General features: G+C 44.1%; 1 protein-coding gene across 1 annotated transcript in view; it reads right to left on the bottom strand.

Annotated features, from left to right (window-relative positions):
- The window catches only part of LOC126482287 (clavesin-1-like), a 65,873-nt gene extending 44,818 nt beyond the window's left edge, over positions 1 to 21,055 (bottom strand). Inside the window, exon 1 of the mRNA XM_050106281.1 lies at positions 20,975 to 21,055. The gene's annotated coding sequence lies outside the window, so the exon portion shown is untranslated. The remainder of the gene's footprint in view (positions 1 to 20,974) is intronic.
- Between the last annotated feature and the right edge of the window lie 1,028 nt (positions 21,056 to 22,083).

The following is a 22,083-nucleotide window of genomic DNA, read 5'->3' as shown; positions in this document are numbered from 1 at the left end:
AACAATTGAAATATCACATTTAGAAAATGTTTGAATACAGGGTAATAAATATAAAATCAAATAGGGGTAATGCCGGGGTAAGATTAATAATGAATAAAAAAAATAGGAGTGCGGGTAAGCTACTACAAACAGCATAGTAAACGCATTATTGTGGCCAAGATAGATACTAAGCCCAGCTTACTAGCTCTGCAGATGACGAAGAAATTGACAAAATGTATGATGAAATAAAAGAAATTATTCAGATAGTGAAGGGAGACGAAAATTTAATGGTCATGGGTGGCTGGAATTCCGTAATAGGAAAAGGAAGAGAAGGAAACGTATTAGGTGAATATGGACTGGGTGTAAGAAAAGAGAGAGGAAGCCGCCTGGTAAAATTTTGCGCAGAGCATAACTTATTGATAGCTAACACTTGGTTCAAGAATCATGAAAGAAGGTTGTATACATTGAAGAAGCCTGCAGATACTAGAAGGTATCAAATAGATTATATAATGGTAGGGCACAGATTTAGGAACCAGGTTTTAAATTGTAAGACATTTACAGGGGCAGATGCAGACTCTGACCAAAATCTATTGATTGAGAACTGTAGATTAAAAGTGAAGAAACCGCAAAAAAGATGGAAATTTAAGGAGATGGAACCTGGATAAACTGACTAAAGTATAGGTTCTACTGAGTTTCAGGGAGAGCATAAGGTAACAATTGACAGGAATGGTGGAAAGAAATACAGTAGAAGAAGAAAGGGTAGCTTTGAGGGATGAAGTAGTGAAGGTAGCAGAGGATCAAGTAGGAAAACAGACGAGGGCTAGTAGAAATCCTTGGGTAACAGAAGAAATATAGAATTTAATTGATGAAAGGAGAAAATATAAAAATGTAGTAAATGAAGCAGGCAAAAAGGAATACAAACGTCTCAAAAATGGGATCGACAGGAAGTACACAATGGCTAAGCAGGGATGGCTAGATGACAAATATAAGGATGTAGAGGCTTATCTCACTAAGGGTAAGATAGATAGTGCCTACAGGAAAATTAAAGAGACCTTTGGAGAAAAGAGAACCACTTGTATGAATATCAAGAGCTCATATGGAAACCCAGTTCTAAGCAAAGAAGGAAAAGCAGAAAGGTGGAAGGAACATATAGAGGGTCTACAGAAGGGAAATGTACTTGAGGACAATATTATGGGAATAGAGGAGGATGCAGATGAAGATGGAATGGGAGATATGATACTGCGTGAAGAGTTTGACAGAGCACTGAAAGACCTAAGTCGAAACATGGCCCCGTGAGTAGACACAACATTCCATTAGAATTACTGACAGCCTTGGGAGCAGTCCTGACAAAACTCTACCATGTGGTGAGCAAGGTGTATGAGACAGGCGAAATACCCTCAGACATCAATAATAATATAATAATTCCAATACCAAAGAAAGCAGGTGTCGACAGATGTGAAAATTACCGAACTATCAGTTTAATAAGTCACGGCTGCAAATTACTAACGCAAATTCTTTACAGAGGAATGGGAAAACTGGTAGAAGCCGACCTCGGGGAACAGCTGGATTCCGTAGAAATGTTGAAACACGTGAGGCAATACTGACCCTACGAGTTATCTCAGAAAATAGATTAAGGAGAGGCAAACCTACGTTTCTGGCATTGGTTGACTTAGAGAACGCTTTTGACTATGTTGAGTGGAATACTCTCTTTCAAATTCTGAAGGTGGCAGGGGTAAAATACAGAGATCGAAAGGCTATTTACAGTTTGTACAGAAACCAGATGGCAGTTACAAGAGTCGAGGGACATCAAAGGGAAGCAGTGTTTGGGAAGGGAGTGAGACAGGGCTGTAGCCTTTCCCCGATGTTATTCAGTCTGTATATTGAGCAAACAGTAAAGGAAACAAAAGAAGAATTCGGAATAAAAACTTTGAGGTTCGCTGATGACACTATAATTCTGTCAGAGTCAGCAAAGGACTTGGAAGAGCAGTTGAACGGAATGGATAGTGTCTTGAAACGAGGATATAAGGTGAACTTCAACAAAAGCAAGACGAGGATAATGGAATGTAGTTGCATTAAGTCGGAGGATGCTGAGGGAATTAGATTAGTAAATGAGACACTTAAAGTAGTAAAGGAGTTTTGCTATTTGGGGAGCAAAATAACTGATGATGGTCGAAGTAGGGAGGGTATAAAATGTAGACTGACAATGACAAAAAAGCGTTTCTGAAGACGAGAAATTTGTTAACATCGAGTATAGATTTAAGTGCCAGGAAGCCGTTTCTGAAAGTTTTGTGTGGAATGTAGCCATGTATGGAAGTGAAGCATGGACGATAAATAGTTTGGACAAGAAGAGAATAGGAGCTTTCGAAATGTGGTGCTACAGAAGAATGTTGAAGATTAGATGGGTGGATCACACAACTAATGAGGAGGTACTGAATGGAATTGGGGAGGAGTTTGTGGCAGAACTTGATGGGACCGGTTGGTAGGACAAGTTCTGAGGCATCAAGAGATCATCAACTTAGTATTGTAGGGCAGCGTGGAGGGTAAAAATCGTAGAGGGAGACCAAGAAATGAATAGATTAACCAGATTCAGAAGGATGTAGGTTGCAGTAGGTACTGGTAGATGAAGAATCTTGCACAGGATTGAGTAGCATGGACAGCTGCATCAAACCAGTCTCAGGACTAAAGACCACAACAACAGCAGCAACAAATTTTCTGTTAGAATTTGTTAGAAATTTTTCCTTTACATACTATGGGTTTCTTATTTTTTATTTACTTCAATCTTATTTTTGTAGATCTTACTGCTGTTATCGGTATTAAGTATCTGTTTCATTTTTTTATATAAGTTCTCGACTAGTTGACTATTATATCCGTTGTTCAACGCAACTCTGCCTCAAGGTACGTAATTCGGTGGGTGTAAATTCTGGTTCTAGTGGTGATTTAAGGATTCTGTGAATCATGGAGTTAAAAACACATATTTATATCGCGTGGGGTGACAGTAAGGTGCCTTTATAATGGAGTAGTTATTCTTTCGTTTACAAGAAATGATGAACTTACGCTCACCACATTTAAATAATGAGTTCTGGGTAATTAATGCTTTCTTTTTTTGCTGTGTCTTAAGTAAACTGAATATTCTTGTGTATCTTATTTGAAGGTGTTAAGTAATCTTGCACGACCTCCCCGTGCGGCGTGGCGGGGTTTTTGCTTTTCCCGTTCGTGGTACCGCTAATTAGATTTCACCTTCCTCAGAACGTATTCTACTCGAGGTCGCTTCACTTGGCAACGTAGATACATACAAGCTCATGTAAAAGCGCTGCCCATCAGAATGCTCGCTCATGATCATACTCGCACCAAAACTGCCCTGCACCAAACATTACATACAGACGCATCTACGTCATTTTGATATACGAATATTAAAGTAATGTTTAATAAACGAAAACGAAATGGCAATAAATCTGGAAATATCCTTTAGATACCGATAATACTCCAGCTGACATTCTGGCTACTCTGTTACAATAGCAATCACACCTAAACATACGTCATCAGCAAAGTGGGTAAATTCCCTATAAACATTAGCAACGTCAGTGTTTTGTAAAATCAATGAAAGCTCTAGAGAGACTGAGTGAATTTTCAAAACCAACACTTTCTTTTAATTTCTTAGTAAAAGACTTGTTCAGTTTGTAGTTAGGGTTGAATCTCCTATCGAAAATATGGTTTTTGGCATGTTTGTTTCCTTTCACTTAGGAGCGTAAGGCAAGAATAGCAAAGTTCATTATCATCAGATCACGTTTTATCCCATCGTCCAGGAGAATGTTGTGGCCATCTGCTTTTTTTTCGTAAGAACTGAATTGATTTTATTGACTGGATATTTGCAAACGGTAGTAATATTATTTTCAGCGAAGAATAGTCAAAATCAAGCAGTGTGAAGAAAACATGTTAACATATTATGAGATCTCAGGCTTTCCCGGCGAATGTGCTATATCCAAGGTTCTCGAGTGTCCAGCCGGATCCGTTCGTCGAAGTTCCACGATATTTCGGCGGATAACCGTTCCGCCATCATCAGGTGGTGCTGATGGAATGATCTGTCTACGCACCTGCACATTTGAAGGAGGAAGATATCCTCGACTGGGGGCGAAGTACTAGCGCACGAGGCGCTTCACCTTCTGGCATGACGGTTTGGCTAGAAAATTACATGGCTTTATCGTGCTGCTTGGCTTTGTGCATTTTTCCCATTTTTTGTGATTTTTTATATTAAAATAATAACAAGATTAAAGGATAGTGAGAGGGACAGTGAGAGAAATGGAAAGCGAACGGCCTAAATGACTGGCCGGTGGTTTTAGCAAGAGTCGCCGCTACTGTAGTGATGGCCTCGCATGGTTTTTGTTACTAAAACTGTTGTTGTTTACGCGCAGTGGCTTCCATGGCTTCCTGAGCATTGGGATTCACCTTCCTCCTACCACACCGGAACTCTTCCTCCACCCATAGGTCTATAACGTCTACTAGGTCGTGAAGAAGGGGTGTGAATTGATCAAGGCTAGTTCTTTCTTCGTGAGCGCTTCCATCAACGCGTCACGGTATCTGTACGTGCGAAGGCGGATCGGTCGATGGGGGAGGGGAGGTATAGGCTGGTCAGGCGGGGTGAAGGGGTATGGTTGATGTGAATAGGGGTAGGACCCGTTCTTCAGTGCCGCGGCAATGTTCTTCAGGATGACCTGTACGTTACTCACTCCGGGGAATGGCAAGCTAAGCCACCTCTTCTTCATTGGCTTCTCGGCTTGCGAGGAGTCAGGAGGCGCCTTAGCGCCCTTGCTTGCGGCTGCCACCTTGGAGGGGGGCAGCCCAGGCGGCACATCGTCTGTTTCCATGGGCGCCACCTCCTGCACTGCTGCAGGAGGCGGAGCGGCGGTTGTTTGCGTGGCCGCGTCGACCCCAACCGGACGACTCACAGCGGGGGCGGCGGCGGGAACTGGCGGCTTCTTCTTGATAGCCCGCAGCTCATCGCGCAGCTGCTGGAGCTGGCGATGCACAGCTGCGAGCTCCTCCTTCAGTGCGGCCCTTTCGGCCGCGAAGGCGGCTTGGAAGCCGGCCATAGCTTCGTCGGTGGCGGCCTCAAGGCGGCGCGGCTCGCACCCCTCGCCGGAGCGGGGGGGCGGGGCAGCCGTCGAGGCGCTTGACGTCGCCGCAGGGCGTGGTGCGGCGGGTAGACGGCGTGACTCGCGGAGGTAGCCGCAGCTACATGAGTTGGCGGCGTGTGGTCCGCCGCAGTTCGCGCAGCTGCAGGCCACCCCACGAGGCTTCGTGCAGCTGCGGGTGTCGTGAGCCGCCGCGCACTTCAAACACGCGACGGCGTTCTTATACCCGCGCGCAGTATGCCCCAGCTGCTGGCAGTTGTAGCACTGGAGCATCGTCCTGTTCCGCTGCGTTCGCTTGCGCCTTGGCTGCCGTTGGCGGCCGCCGGTGAACCCCATCGCATTGATGAGGGCTTCCAATGCGGCGGCAATCTCCTTCCCAGCCATAGCGTTGCGTGCGCGGTGACGATGTGAGTCGCAGCGAGTCGAGCAGCGGAATGATCTGTCTGCGCTGTGTCCGTGGTATTTATGTCCGCGGGGTCCCGAGTCGTACCCCGGCGCGGGCGGCCGGCAGGGCGCCGCGTGGTGGGAGGGGTGGGGGAAGCTGCAGCCACGCCCGGTGGTAGGCGCAGTCCATCTCCGTCCGCCGTGGCGGAAGGATCTCGCGTCCGCTCGTGCCGTTGCTCTTTCATGGTGTTTAATAACGGTTTCCAGGCCTTGCTAAGTTGAAACCCGGTGTCCCTGTTGATGAGGTTATCTGTTACTCGAATTTCTATGGCCTCCTTGTAGGTACTGTCCCAGTAGGCACTTGTGGCAGTCAGGATTTTTGTCTCTTCGAATTTCGCTGTGTGTCCGGTTTCAATGCAGTGTTCTGATAGGGCTGGGTTGGCGTAAGCGGGTGTGACATTCGTGTTCTTTGCATCGGTCCGCGACCGTGAGAACTGTTTGGCCGATATAGGATTTGCCACAGCCGCACGGGAATTTGTATACGCCCGCTTTCCTCAGCCCTACGTCATCTTTTGCCGTTCCTAGTAGGTCACGAATCTTTGCTGGTGGCCGGAAGACTGTGTCAATCTTGTGTCGCCTTAACACTCTCCCTATTTTTGACGATACGTTGCCAGCAAATGGCAGAAAGGCCAGAGCTTGCTTTCTTCTTCGGGTTGTTCTTCATCTCGGTTCTTGCTGCACTTCTGTTGTCGGAAGGCCCTTTGGATTTGGCGGTTACCATACCCATTCTTGTGGAACACGATCTCCAGGTGTTTGAGTTCCGTTGTCAAGTTCTGTTGATCAGAGATCGAGTGTGCTCTATGTACCAAGGTGTTGAGCATTCGATTAAGCTGCGCCGGATGGTGGCAGCTGGACGCATGTAGGTACAGGTCAGTGTGTGTGGGCTTTCGGTACACACTGTGACCCAGTGAGCCATCAGACCTACGTTCCACTAGGACATCAAGAAAGGGTAGTTTTCCATCTTTCTCAGTCTCCATCGTGAACTGAATGTTACTATGGACCGAATTTAGATGTTGCAGAAATATCTGTAGCTGTTCCTGTCCATGTGGCCAGATGACGAACGTGTCGTCCACGTTGCGAAAGAAGCATACAGGTTTCAGTTCGGTGGCTTCCAGTGCTTCCTCTTCGAAACTCTCCATGAACAGGTTGGCCACCACTGGGGAAGAGCGGGCTCCTCATGGCTACTCCGTCGGTCTGCTCGTAGTATTGACCGTTGAAGACAAAATACGTCGATGTTAACACGTGCCTGAACAGTTGTGTCAGCTGAGGCCCGAATTTCTCACTGATTAAGTGGAGAGAATATTCCAGCGGGACACGTGTGAATAATGAGACGACATCGAAGCTGACCATGATGTCGGATTCTTGTACTGTCGTCTCCTTCAGGAGGCCAATGAAGTCCGTCGAGTTTCGAATATGGTGCGCACATTTCCCCACATAAGGTCTTAGCATGCCCGCTAAGTGGTTCAAATGGTTCAAATGGCTCTGCGCACTATGGGACTTAACATCTATGGTCATCAGTCCCCTAGAACTTAGAACTACTCAAACCTAACTAATCTAGGGACGTCACACAACACCCAGTCATCACGAGGCAGAGAAAATCCCTGACCCCGCCGGGAATCGAACCAGGGAACCCGGGCGTGGGAAGCGAGAACGCTACAGCACGACCACGAGCTGCGGACCCCGCTAAGTGCTGCGCCAAAAGATACGTCGGTGCCCCTATGTTGCTGACTATGGGTCGCGTCCCTACTTTATGCGTTTTTGGGAGACCATGTATCCTCGGGGCTACCGCCTAACGTTGCCGAAGTCTTTTGATGTCCTTCTCCTGGAGCGCGCTATTTTTCAGAAAGGTTGTAAGAGGTCCGAGCAGATGTAATTTCGATTTATTGCTCATGTGCTGCCTGCGATATGCAAAGTCTCTGACCAGAGAGCAGTGTTGACTACCGTAGGAACTGTGTAGCTGTAGCAGTAAGTTGTTGCTAGTCTGGAGTCTGCTCTAGTCTGGTCTGGTGTATCGTGTTGGGTGGCCGGTCGCGGTGCAGCTATGCCGGAGCCTGAGTATTATTGTATAAGGTAAAAAGCAGCCTCGCGTATATGTAGTAATGTCATCTCAAGTCCCATGTAAATGTTTTAAAAATCTCGTAATAATAATCTTTCTCATAAAAAGTAACTTTTAACAACCATTCATTTCAATTTAAAGAATTTACTAATTTCTCCCATCCATGATCATCCCGATTGTTGCAAAAAAAAGAAAAATCGGTTGCTTCCTTTCATAAATGACAGATAGGTCGGCCAGCATTGCACAGAGCTGTGCCGGAAAAATTTATTGTAAGAGCAGATATATCCGGCGACTTCATTGAGGTAAGAATTTTTCCTTTTCTTTTATTCGGAATGATCTTTCAGGGCCATGACGCAGCACTGCTGTCGTCCAAAATTTACCAGGTTAAATTCACAGTGAATTATTGAAAAGTCATAAGTGAGCGACAATTTAATTGAGAGGTTAGTTACATTGTTTTATTACCAGGTTACTGAATTTATTTTTTTATTAGGATGTTATACTAAATGTGAACGACATAATTATAATTTTTACTGTTGAGAGGTTTAGGAACTTTTCTGTTTAGAGGCTACGCTAAATGTGAATGAATTTTGAGATTAGATTAAATGAGAAAGAATTTTGTAGGGAGGTTACAAATGAGAAAGAAATTTGTGGGGCGGTTACACTAAATTAGAATCATACTAATTTTATTTATTATATTTTTGTGGGGAGGTTACAAGGTGGCGGTGCTTTGTTGTATCTTCCTGGTCGGGTCTGTGTTGATTTTCCGATATGCTGGATCGTCTAGCAATTGCAGCATCTTCTTTTCGTAGTCGCGTCTCTCAAAGATGACTGTGGCATTTCCTTTGTCGGCAGGAAGAACGACGATCTCCTTATCGTCTCTGAGGGCTCGTAGTGCTGCTCTTTCTGCTCCCGAGATGTTGCTTCTGGCTGGTTTTGCCCTTGAAACAATCCGGCAAGTTTCCCTTCTGATTTCTTCTGCTTTGTCATCTGGTAAGCCACGGACAGCCTGTTCTACTGAAGAGATTATTTCATTGAACGGCAGATATGCAGGTGTCGGTGCGAAATTGAGTCCTTTTACAGGTACAGCTGTAGCTGCGTCGCCGAGTGATTTACCCGTGAGGTTAATCACGGTCCGCCTAGTGGGCACTATCTCATGTTTCGGTTTGCCAGGTAGTCGTGCAAACTTGGTGATCTGCTTCTCCGTGGATTTACGGTGGGTCCAGTCTGCCTGGGCCCAGGTAACACCGTCCACCCATTCCCAAGAGTGATCTTGGAGTACGGAGGATAATCGTACATGAAGATGCAGCAGCTCCTTTGCGTTCTTGTCCAGTTGTAGACGGGTGTAGCGAATCCTCTCCCTGACCAGGGCCAGACTGGCTCTTCGCTTAATACGATTCGCTGCAGGCGTGCATATAAAATGCATCATTTTGGCGAACGTAGGTACGGTGTTTTCATCCCTACACCTTAGTAAAAAGGTTCCGAAGCTTATCCAGTTTCTTCACCAGTTGGTACATATCCTCCCCGTAGAGGTTGGTGATATGAGATCTCAGGCTTTCCCGGCGAATGTGCTGTATCCAAGGTTCTCGGGTGTGCAGCCGGATCCGTTCGTCGAAGTTCCGCGATATTTCGGCGGATAACCGTTCCGCCATCATCAGGTGGTGCTGATGGAATGATCTGTCTGCGCTGTGTCCGTGGTATTTATTGTATAATTTATTTTGTGAATATGGAAACCCAACTAGAATAACTTGAGTCATCTAGACTTAAGAAACGGTTTCAAAAAAAAAAAAAACAAAAAAAAAAAACAAACAAAAAAACGGATTTGTAAATTTTTTTGTGACGTGAAAGACTGCAAAGTATATTCAGCTGCAGTTGTGCTGGATATTGCCATGTGCTTGGCTCTAGATTGTGTCAACGCCACGTCAGTCAGATTATAACGAAAAATTCGAGAAGTCAGTACTAGAGCTCTGTTCAGTCGCTGTACGAAATATTCCATAAATCTTTGTGGATTTCACGCATTCTATGCCTTGCTTCCAACGTCACCTGCTTTTGATCTGTATGGAGGTTTACCCGTCTTCTGCATGTATATGGATGAGTATTAATTGAATAAAAAACAGGAATAAGGCTGAAATGACTATCTGTTACTCGCTGGAATGGTCATTAATTCAGTAAAATAAATGTTGTGTGACTAGGGCCTCCCGTCGTGTACACCGTTCGCCGGTTGAAATTCTTTCGATTTGACGCCACTTCGGCGACTTGCGCGTCGATGGGGATGAAATAATGATGATTAGGACAACACAACACCGTCCCTGAACGGGTAAAATCTCCAACCCAGCCGTGAATCAAACCCGGGCCCTTTGGACTGACATTCTGTCGCGCTGACCACTCTTTTTCATCTTTTTCTTTTTTGGTTCGATATAGCTACTCAGCTATCGCGGGCGGGTATTAATTCGGTTAAAGACATAAAAGGAAACAATTGTGGGCACTTTGGAAGATATGCAGGATCCATCTAAGGCAATCTTTGACATTAGATATGCAGCAAGCTTATTATATGTGATTTTAACTTTTCTTATCTACACGATGCTGGAAGAAGTAAATTTAGTCCTGCAATATTTACAATCTTCAGAATTGATTTTGCGTAAAATACTAGCCAAATTAAAAACCTTGAATGAGCTTTCAGTGGTGGCATGAACCACTATTATAGAATATGCTGTTGCGCTTGGCACTAAAAAATGCAGTGATATGGACGTTAATATTGATCGACGAGGAACAAAGAAAGTAAATAAAACAGCGCCATGTGAGCCAGCTTGTGATGCTGGATTATCGATTTAAGAAGTACGTCGAACAGTGTTTAAACGCGCAGAGCGCTTTATACAAGAATTGTCACAACGATACACAGCCATGAAAGCAATCACAAAAAATTTTCCAGATTGTTGGAATGAAATCTATCCTTGAAGATCCCGATGTCGCTATGGCTGAAACACTGGAGAATCTTGCAGAAACTTACATTTGATAAGATACGTGCGCAGCAAGAAACAAAAATGTTATCGTGGACAATAACGTGAACCCGATACGTATGTGAACTTTGATGCTAGATACAGCGGAAAAAATCCTTCAGTTTACGTGTAAGTGGGGCGTCAGTGAATGATTGCCGTGGAGAAGCTTTTCTAAACCGTTAATAGCTGCCTCTGTCATGTTTGTCGGATTCGGTGTTAACGAATATATTGCTTAAAGGCCGAATTCTTGAAACATGTTTTTATCTGGCCTATCATCTTGCGAGGTGGTATATGTGTAATGTAGAGCACGTTGTACATTTTATGTAAGTCTGCATTTTATGGGTTTTATTGAAATATTCATTTTAGGCTATAAGGTTGCCACCCTTCCACCGTAAGGGCCCTTAAAAAAATTGCACTTTCGCTGGCAAATAAGTTGAATGTTGTACCATTTACATCGGTCTTACGGGGTGCATAGTTTACGGTTTGTGGTTTGTGTGAGTTGTTAAAAATTTTGTAGTTTAAAGTAATCTGATGTGTTGCAGATTTGCACCAGTGTACTCTTTCAGAGGTTGTTGTGAGCGGTCATGACTACCGTCGTGTTGAAAGGGAGCAGGCAAGCTTCTCAGCCCGAAGGCTCATACTGTTAATATTGTTCTTTCTGCCTCTAGATAAAATTCACATTTGTTAAAGTAATTTCATTTTCCATCAGTTACTTCCTGGCAACTACTTACAAGCTCATCTAGTGTGATTAAATGTGTTAATGTTCTTCATCAATCGCTAGTATATAAAGTAAATTTTTTAAGAAAAGTTTCTGAAAGTAAATTTACGGTTCACCTAGACAAGTACAAGCAACAGAAAACCCATGGGAGGACACAATCAGGACCACAGATTCTGAAACCGAAGAAGGAACCTGTGGTGTCACCGCCAGACACCACACTTGCTAGGTGGTAGCCTTTTAAATCGGCCGCGGTCCGCTAGTATACGACGGACCCGCGTGTCGCCACTGTCAGTAATCGCAGACCGAGCGCCACCACACAGGCAGACGTACTAGCACTCGCCCCAGTTGTACAGCCGACGTTGCTAGGAAAGGTTCACTGACAACTACGCTCTCATTTGCCGAGACGATAGTTAGCATAGCCTTCAGCTAAGTCAATTGCTACGACCTAGCAAGGCGCCATTTATCCTTTGCTATGTCTCTAATGAAGCATGTACAGTAACAAGACCAATGTTCACCAATTGTGAATTAAAGTTAAGTATTCCAGCAGCTACGTACTTTTCTTTATAGCATTCATTACGTATCCTGTTTCAGACTTCACGCCATCCTGCGTGAGCTTATAGCGTGCATTTCGGCTTCCTCAAACAACACGGTGTTGGCACTTCTGCCGACACTTCAGAACCAACACACTAAGTGAACATGTCTCAGAAAGGATCAACATGTAAGGGACCCAAATCAACAACGCATGACACTGCATGCCACAACACAGTCACCAACAACACAACAGGCAGTCACAATCATAAAAGAAACAAATACCGACAGCACATAGTAAGACTCTAGTAATAACGTAACGTCGCTTGGGAGGAGAAGGCTTGAAGAACATTTATTTCGACGCTCCTACTCCCCATTAACATATTGCATGGTGTTTAAAGTATACTGCACACAAGCAGTAACGTATTGTTCTATTATGTGTAGATAGAAGTATATTCTCTACTCTATTTAGAGCTACAATGAATTAATTTTATACATCAAATATGTTTTCTGTATAAAGTATGTATAAATCTAAAAATGTAATGTATTAAGTTATTTAAGGAGTAATCCACTCGAGTAGCCATGAACTACATTATTCTTCTACTAAAAAATTTACAAACATAAATACATTTCTCATGTAAAGCTAAAATTCATGTACTACTTGTAGCAAATGCTCAGGTGTATGTATCTAAGGTACCATATAGAATGTACCGCAACTACCCACAATAGGACAAACAAGCAGCTGCTGAATATCATGTAGTATCCTGACTTGCAACACTCCCAGTAATATATCAATACACACAAACACAGTAAACATACACATGCAAAAATCATTTCAGATCAGAATAGCTCTAGGTTCTACCGAGATCTTCTCACCTGAAAAACGTAGAATTAGGCCATTACCAACCTACATGCTACACACGCTATGCTACACATCCAGGTACAGTATATCACTTTCCTCAATATATTGTAAATTATTTCCACCACACTCATTGTATTACATTTTTTTTTTTTTTTTTTTTTGACATTTGCATGTATAAAGTATATTCTCATCAGATAGGCAGAAAAAAATTGTATTGAACCATTTTAACTACTGTTACGCACTCAATTCGCTGTAACATTAGAGAAGTTTAAATTATAGTCTTTATATTATTTAAAAAATAATAATTAACAACTGTATACCAATAACATTGTAATACTGAGAAGTGTTTGCTATTGGATTCAAAAGCATCCGACCCACCTTACATTTCAAGGCGATCTGTTAATGAAATCGGTTCTAGGCGCGCAGTCCGGAACCGCGCGACTGCTACGGTCGCAGGTTCGAATCCTGCCTCGGGCATGGATGTGTGTGATGTCCTTAGGTTAGTTAGGTTTAAGTAGTTCTAAGTTCTAGGGGACTGATGACCACAGTAGTTAAGTCCCATAGTGCTCAGAGCCATTTGAACCATTTTTGTTAATGAAATACATGAATAAATATGTTCCACACTACCACGGTGGTTTCTGAAAAAAAGAGACCATGTCGGCACCCCTTACTGTATTTCGGTGCTTCCGGCTAATTTCTTTTCTAGTTTCTTTCTTTCTTTTTTTTATTTTTCTCTCCTGTTTTTAATTGGCTTTCGGCGCCGTGCCCATTCAGCCACTTCAACACTGTAACGTCAGTTATGACGTTACGAACGTAAGGACAACGCAACACCAAGTCCCTGAGTGGAGAAAATCTACGAACCCTGGACCATTCGCTTAGCAAACCGTCACTCTGACCACACACCTACTGAGGCGGACTACATTCAAATTTTATCAGCACGGCTCGCCAGCTGGTGAGGGGGACATGGTGGCCAAGCACTGCGTTTTCCAATCCTGCCCACCCTGTAGTCCAAAGTCCTGATGAACTGGTTTGTTCCATTTAGACCGTCGTATTACGTGTTCGATTATCGGCTGAGTCGGAGATTTTCTTTCATAGTTTATTGTGCGCTTGTATTGTGCTCATCACTTCATTTCACCTTCATCGAAGTGCAAGCCGGCAAAGTGGTATCATATCTAAAGTAGAACTACACCAGAAGGGCTCTCCCTGCCAATAACACCATACGATCATTTCACTTGGCTACAGAATAGTTTCATGAACGCAGCGCGAGTCATATCTGCTTATTGGTTCTTTGCTGCACTTACTTTGTGGCTTGGCTTTGCTACAAGAGTGCTAAGTTTCGAAAGATGGATATCCTACCGTTGAATATGGATTTGGAGGTCTTCTGATAGTGCTATGACTCTGTGATTTCCGGACCTCCATGAAACGCATCTGCCAGACTGCCAGATTAGAAGTCCGTTTCTCCCAGGACGCACACCAGAAAAAAAGTGATCGCAGCAGGTATGTTGACGACACTATAGTGCTTGTAGAGTCGTTCGAAGGCGTCGGAGATTCCCTGAAGTGCGAGCAACTAAGAAAGCCAGAATGTCAGGTAATGAACGCTTCGACAGAATAAAAACAGTATTGATGATTGTAAGTAAGAACGATAGTATTCAGGGAGATTGTCTCCAAAAGGCACCGAATGCAGTCACGTTTGGAAACGTTCAGTATAATTCTACGCTGTCACTTAGTCCACAAGAAATGTTCTTAAGTAATGTTGCAACAGGTGAGCTATAGAATTTAGAACTACCTACTAAAGAGAATTCAGTATGTCACTGGTAATGGAGAGACTTCGCTACAAGCTAAAGTAATGTCAGCATACCACAGCGAAGCGAAATAGGATTGTAACCGTCTATCACATCCACACTCATAGATGAACCAGCGCACTACGTTTGAACGTATACTGTGTTTGTACGTTCGTTAGATTTATGTGTCTTAAGAGACAGCCACTAATCTTACCACCACTGGTCAATAGCAAGAATACTGATACAAAATTACAACTAAGCAGTCTCTTTGTATACATCTACATCATCTGGGAACACCAGTAATGAAAATTGTTCTGCTATACCATACGCAGTACCTCGTCTTGTGAAATACTGATAAAGATGTAGGACCTGATAGCGTTGACAAAAGGTATATATAAGTAGCACTGTTGAAGCTGTCTGGGTATTTAAATTAAAATTAATTATTAAATTTAACAAACACATAAATCATTAATAAGATAGTGTATAGGCACAGGTCATTGTTGGCAACCGGCATAAAATAATAATTGGATCCTTTTACTGACCTCTCAATACAGATGATTCAGTTGCTGAAAGGTTCAAAGAAAACTTGAGTCTGATTTCAAACACATACCCGACTCATACGATAATAGTTAGTGGTGACTTTAGTTTACCCTCGACATGTCGGTGAAAATACATGTTTAATTCCGGAGGTACGCATAAAATATCATCCGAAATTCTCTGAAAATTTTTCCAACAGTTAGTTCATGAGCCCACGCGAATAGTAAACGGTTGTGAAAACACACTTGACCTCTTAGCAAGAACTAATCCTGAGGTAATAATGAGCATCAAAACCGATTCAGGGATTAGTGAACATCGAGTTGTCGTAGCGAGATTGAATACTGTAATCCCCAAATCCTCGAAAAATAAGCGAAAAATATACCTATTCAAAAAAGCAGATAAAAACTCACTTCAGGCCTTTCTGAGAGACAATCTCCACTCATTCCAAATTAATAATATAAGTGTAGACCAGAGGTAGCTTAAAGAAATAGTATCTGGCAGCAATTGAGAGATTTATACCAAATAAATGAACAAACGACGGAGCTGATCCTCGTTGATACACAAAACGGGTTAGAACACTGTTTCAGAGACAACGAAACAAACATGTCAAATTTAAACAGACGCAAAATCCCCAAGATTGGCGATCTTTTACAGAAGCTCGAAATTTAGCGCGGACTTCAATGCGAGATGCCTTTAACAGTTTCCACAACGAAACTTTGTCTCAAACCTGGCAGAAAATCCAAAGAGATTCATCTCGTACGTGAAGTATGTTAGCGGCAAGAAACAATCAATGCCTTCTCTACACGATATCAATGGAGATACTATCGAAGACAGCGCTGCCAAAGCAGACTTACTAAACACAGCCTTCCGAAATGCCTTCATAAAAGAAGACGAAGTAAATATTCCAGAATTCGAATCGAGAACAGCTGCCAACATGAGTAACGTAGAAGTAAATATCCTAGGAGTAGTGAAGCAACTTAAATCACTTAATAAAAGCCAGTCTTCTGTTCCAGACTGTATATCAGTTAGGTTCCTTTCGGAGTATGCTGATGCATTAGCTCCATACTTAACAATAATATACAACCGATCGCTCGACGAAAGATCCGTACCCAAAGACTGGAAAGCTGCACAGGTCACACCAATATTCAAGAAAGGTAGTAGGAGTAATCCACCAAGTAGGAGTAATCCACCAAATTACAGGGCCATATCGTTAACGTCGATATGCAGCTAGATTTTGGAACTTATATTGTGTTCGAACATTATGAATTACCTCGAAGAAAACGGTCTATTGACACACAGTCAACATGGATTTAGAAAACTTTGTTCCTGTGAAACACAACTAGCTCTTTATTAACATGAGGTGTTGAGTGCTATTGACAAGGGATTTCAGATCTATTCCGAATTTCTGGATTTCGGGAAGGTTTTTGACACTGTACCACACAAGCGGCTCGTAGTGAAATTCTGTGCTTATGGAATATCGTCTCAGTTATGTGACTGGATTTGCGATTTCCTCTCAGAGAGGTCACAGTTCGTAGTAATTCATGGAAAGTCATTGAGTAAAACAGCAGTGATATCTGGCGTTCTTCAAGGTAGTGTTATAGGGCCTCGGCAGTTCCTTATCTACACTCCTGGAAATGGAAAAAAGAACACATTGACACCGGTGTGTCAGGCCCACCATACTTGCTCCGGACACTGCGAGAGGGCTGTACAAGCAATGATCACACGCACGGCACAGCGGACACACCAGGAACCGCAGTGTTGGCCGTCGAATGGCGCTAGCTGCGCAGCATTTGTGCACCGCCGCCGTCAGTGTCAGCCAGTTTGCCGTGGCATACGGAGCTCCATCGTAGTCTTTAACACTGGTAGCATGCCGCGACAGCGTGGACGTGAACCGTATGTGCAGTTGACGGACTTTGAGCGAGGGCGTATAGTGGGCATGCGGGAGGCCGGGTGGACGTACCGCCGAATTGCTCAACACGTGGGGCGTGAGGTCTCCACAGTACATCGATGTTGTCGCCAGTGGTCGGCGGAAGGTGCACGTGCCCGTCGACCTGGGACCGGACCGCAGCGACGCACGGATGCACGCCAAGACCGTAGGATCCTACCCAGTGCCGTAGGGGACCGCACCGCCACTTCCCAGCAAATTGGGGACGCTGTTGCTCCTGGGGTATCGGCGAGGACCATTCGCAACCGTCTCCATGAAGCTGGGCTACGGTCCCGCACACCGTTAGGCCGTCTTCCGCTCACGCCCCAACATCGTGCAGCCCGCCTCCAGTGGTGTCGCGACAGGCGTGAATGGAGGGACGAATGGAGACGTGTCGTCTTCAGCGATGAGAGTCGCTTCTGCCTTGGTGCCAATGATGGTCGTATGCGTGTTTGGCGCCGTGCAGGTGAGCGCCACAATCAGGACTGCATACGACCGAGGCACACAGGGCCAACACCCGGCATCATGGTGTGGGGAGCGATCTCCTACACTGGCCGTACACCACTGGTGATCGTCGAGGGGACACTGAATAGTGCACGGTCCATCCAAACCGTCATCGAACCCATCGTGCTACCATTCCTAGACCGGCAAGGGAACTTGCTGTTCCAACAGGACAATGCACGTCCGCATGTATCCCGTGCCACCCAACGTGCTCTAGAAGGTGTAAGTCAACTACCCTGGCCAGCAAGATCTCCGGATCTGTCCCCCATTGAGCATGTTTGGGACTGGATGAAGCGTCGTCTCACGCGGTCTGCACGTCCAGCACGAACGCTGGTCCAACTGAGGCGCCAGGTGGAAATGGCATGGCAAGCCGTTCCACAGGACTACATCCAGCATCTCTACGATCGTCTCCATGGGAGAATAGCAGCCTGCATCTCTGCGAAAGGTGGATATACACTGTACTGGTGCCGACATTGTGCATGCTCTGTTGCCTGTGTCTATGTGCCTGTGGTTCTGTCAGTGTGATCATGTGATGTATCTGACCCCAGGAATGTGTCAATAAAGTTTCCCCTTCCTGGAACAATGAATTCACGGTGTTCTTATTTCAATTTCCAGGAGTGTATATAAACGTTTTGGGAGACAATCTGAGCAACCGTCTTAGGTTGTTTGCAGATGACGCTGTCCATTATTGACTATTAAAGTCAGCAGAAGATCAAAAAAATTACAAAAAGATTTAGAAAAAATATCTGAATCGTGCGAAAGTTGGCAGTTGACCCTAAGTAACGAAAAGTGTGAGGTCATCCACATGAGTGATAAAAGGAACTCGTCAAACTTCGGTTACACGATAAATCAGTCTAATTTAAAAGTCATTAATTGAACTAAATACCTAGGTATTACAATTACGAACAACTTAAATTGGAAGGAACACATAGAAAATGTTGTTGGGAAGGCTAACCAAAGACTGCGTTTTATTGGCAGGACACTTAGAAAATGCACCAGATTTACTAAGGAGACTGCCTACACTACGCTTGTCCGTCCTCTTTTAGAATACTGCTGCGCGGTGTGGGACCCTCACCAGATAGGACTGACGGAGTACATCGAAAAAGTTCAAAGAAAGGCAGCACATTTTGTATTATAGCGAAACGTGGGAGAGAGTGTCACAGAAGTGATACAGGATTTGGGCTGAACGTCATTAAAAAAAACGGCGGTTTTCGTTGCTACGGAATCTTCTCATGAAATTCCAATCACCAACTTTCTCCTCCGAATGCGAAAATATTTTGTTGACACCGACCTGCATAGGGAGGAACGATCACCAAGATAAAATAAGGGAAATCAGAGATCGTACGGAAAGGTATAGGTGTTCATTCTTTCCGCGCGCTATACGAGATTGGAATAATAGAGAATTGTGAAGGTGGTTCGATGAACCCTTTGCCAGGCACTTAAATGTGATTTGCAGAGTATCCATGTAGATGTAAATGTAGATAGACATTTAAAAAAATTTAGTATCCGAGTACTTCGACAAAAACTTAGTCAAGTCACAGTTCTCCAGAACAGAAAACAATGATGGTATTGAAAGATCCCACAGCTAAACACGTGATTCTCTCTAAGATGGGGATCCTAATATACAAAATCCTGCATTGACCACGTTCCAGACTATAAATTACTGAAGAAAATTGGATAAAGTGATGAGGCTTCCTGATTAGCCAAGCTCTCTAGTGGACGTCTCAAGGTAAATGCATCAAATGAATTTTCGTGAATGGCTATGGACCAAGGTAAAATGCGATGTTCTACCCCAACAAACACTAACGGGTTTCTAAATGAAGTGCAAGAGTTTGAGGAGGAATTACAGCTTTTGACAATGTGTAGGCCCTACAGTCGCACTTGGTGAGCTATCTTCGCAGTAGCTACATAAGACCTCTCTACTGAACATTACAATAAACTTGAATTGTACGTCTAGCAATCTGCAAAACCTGCCAAATTTGTAGGATAAGGTGGTTGGTAAAAAAGTGGTCCATTCAGCTGAAAGTGTTCTTCGACGTACACAAAAGAAAAAATAAGGGGGAGGAAGCCAGACTTCTAGCTTTTCGGTCCATCTTGTAATTTAACTGTAAGAGGAAACTTGCGGGTTGTAGGTATGAGGAAGGAATGCATCTCGCGACTCGATGCGTCACACGGATCCATAAGCACCGTTGATGTTCACATCTGCTGTACAGTCAGTCAAGACTTTGGTCATGAGTGTATCTGAGTCGTTGATAAAAATCTGTTTCACAAGCTAGAGACCACAATAAACCCGACAGCACATAAATGCCACCTCCAAAGTCGTCTAAGCAAGTACACAGCAACACTGAATGCTTTGCTTTCGAGAGTCAGCGAACGGAGCGTTACGTCTCCCTTTCAGAGGTCGTGTCGTATTATGCGTCAGTCATTGTTCTCGCTTTGATATAAATAATTTATTGTTGCTATGCAAGTTCCATTGAAAAATCTGTACTATAAGCAGAATAAATAATGTGCAACGTACTACCGCAGGAAACGTGTGTACAGTACGCAGAGTAAATAATATGCAATTGTAGCCGACGGCCTTGCCGCGGTGGAAACGCCAGCTCCCGACCGATCACAGAAGTTAAGCGCAGTCGATCTTCGCTAAAACTTGGACGGGTGCCGTTGTGAGGCAAACTGAGGAGCTACTTGATTAAGAAGTAGCAGCTCAGGTCACTAAACTGACAACGGCCGGGAGAGCTGTGTGCTGACCTCATGTCCCTCCCTATGACGTTCATAGGCCGAGGTTGACACGGCGGTCGGTCAGTTCGTTGGGTCTTCCGACACGTGCGCTGGCGGAGTTTTGCGTTAGTTCACTTCCCTTTGAAACTTAGATAGGTCGTATAGTTTTGGATTCTATTAATAGAACCATGTATCACACAAGCTGGACGGAACTGAGCTGTTACGTACTTAGCTATATTTTATTAATAAATATCTGATTATGAACGCATCTACAGCAAAAGGGTTCGATTGAAGTATACTTCAATGAAAGATTGCATAACTGCAAAATGCATTGGTTCGTAAAATCAGCAGGCAGTAATTTTAGAAATCGTAACTAACTGCATTTTCGTGTATTTGAGATATGGTGCCGTTATGTGTTCTCATCCCTTACATGTCGCAACATATTTTGAAACTGTTTCCTCCAACAGCATGACGTCCGCAACAGGAGTGCCTATTTCTGCTGTAACTTATTTCTGCCGATAAATAACTTTTACGCTACTGAACAACAAATAACTGAGACTGACTTGATATTTAGGTGACCCTTATGACATCACAGGATGCGCTATCGCGTGGAGGACTGGTTTGAATGCTGGCTCTACTGAGCTTAGAATCATAGTTAACTAACTGTAATTGAGCGATTCAGTTCCTTTTAGCCTAAAGATCACCCATTGGCAAGTTATACGAGCTTGTTATCACAGCATTCATAACTGTGGTCGTAACATGTCGGTTTCGGAAACGAAACAGTTTTCAAGGCGTTAGACTCACCGCAGAAAGCGTATTTAGCAGCAGACCCAGACCTTCTGCCTCCAGAATCGACGTGAACAGACTGCAGGCCCTATACTGCCGAAAACCTGCTCACTGGCAGACCGGTTGGACAGGTTTTAGCCACGCAACATGCGACAGCGTCCATTACAGTGTGCGTGTCCTTCACTGGAGACCCAAATTCGTAACACGTGAGATTTCCGATTTTCTTGCTGTAAAAAAACTGCGGTAAGTGAAGCGAAGCTCTGTGAACTCATGTGTTTAGTTTTTCGGTAGAGATTATCTTGTTCCCTAAAAAAAATGGAAAATAGGTTCTTTTCGATCTGTTAACACTTTTCAATCGATTTTTAAGATTGTAAACGACATATGAAACTGATTTCTCCGTGCCTTACAGTTTAGTATCATGGCTTTATGTTAAAGTAGATTTTTTTTTAGTACTGTAGGGGTTAAAAGGATATGTTAAGTTACTCCAATTATTACAGTACCAAGTCAAATTTACAACGGCAGTAATTACACCGGCTCTGGTCTGGATGCATGCAATGACTGGGTTAAGGTGCCACAAAAGTGGTTGTATCTTCTCCTGATGCAAACTGGCACTCACCTCTTGTGGCTGGTGCTTTGATCCCGGATGATGGCGGAGTTGACGTCCGATCTGGGGAAAGATATGGGGATCTTCCTGTGCCTGGGAGTACCTCAGCACTACACGATCTTTCACAGAGACAGAAACCGTGTGTGGACGAGCGTTGTCCAGCTGAAAAATGGCACCACGGAACTGTCACGTGAGGTGTAACACAGGAGGGCGTAGGATGTCCGTGACATTGCGTTGTGCCGTCAGAGTTTCCTCAATCACTACCAGCCGTGACATGAAGCCATACCAGATGGCTCCCCACACCATAATTCGAGGAATAACACCGCTGTGCCTCTCCAAGTCTTTCGATGATTGGGACCTATCCCCAGGTCGCCTACATACTCGCCGAAGGTGGTAACCCGGAATAGTGGAATTCTCGACTAATAGCTGGACACTACGTGAAGCTGCCCGTCAGGAGACCGCGTTTCTCGGTCTCGACACCGCTACAAAAGCCACCATTTGTACAGACTGTGTTGTTAAAGTC

This window comes from Schistocerca serialis, chromosome 5 (genome assembly GCF_023864345.2).
Source record: "Schistocerca serialis cubense isolate TAMUIC-IGC-003099 chromosome 5, iqSchSeri2.2, whole genome shotgun sequence".
NCBI classification, from domain to species: Eukaryota; Metazoa; Arthropoda; class Insecta; order Orthoptera; family Acrididae; genus Schistocerca; species Schistocerca serialis.
The sequence above is the reverse complement of the archived record's forward strand: the minus strand, read 5'-3'. Positions and strand labels throughout refer to the sequence as shown.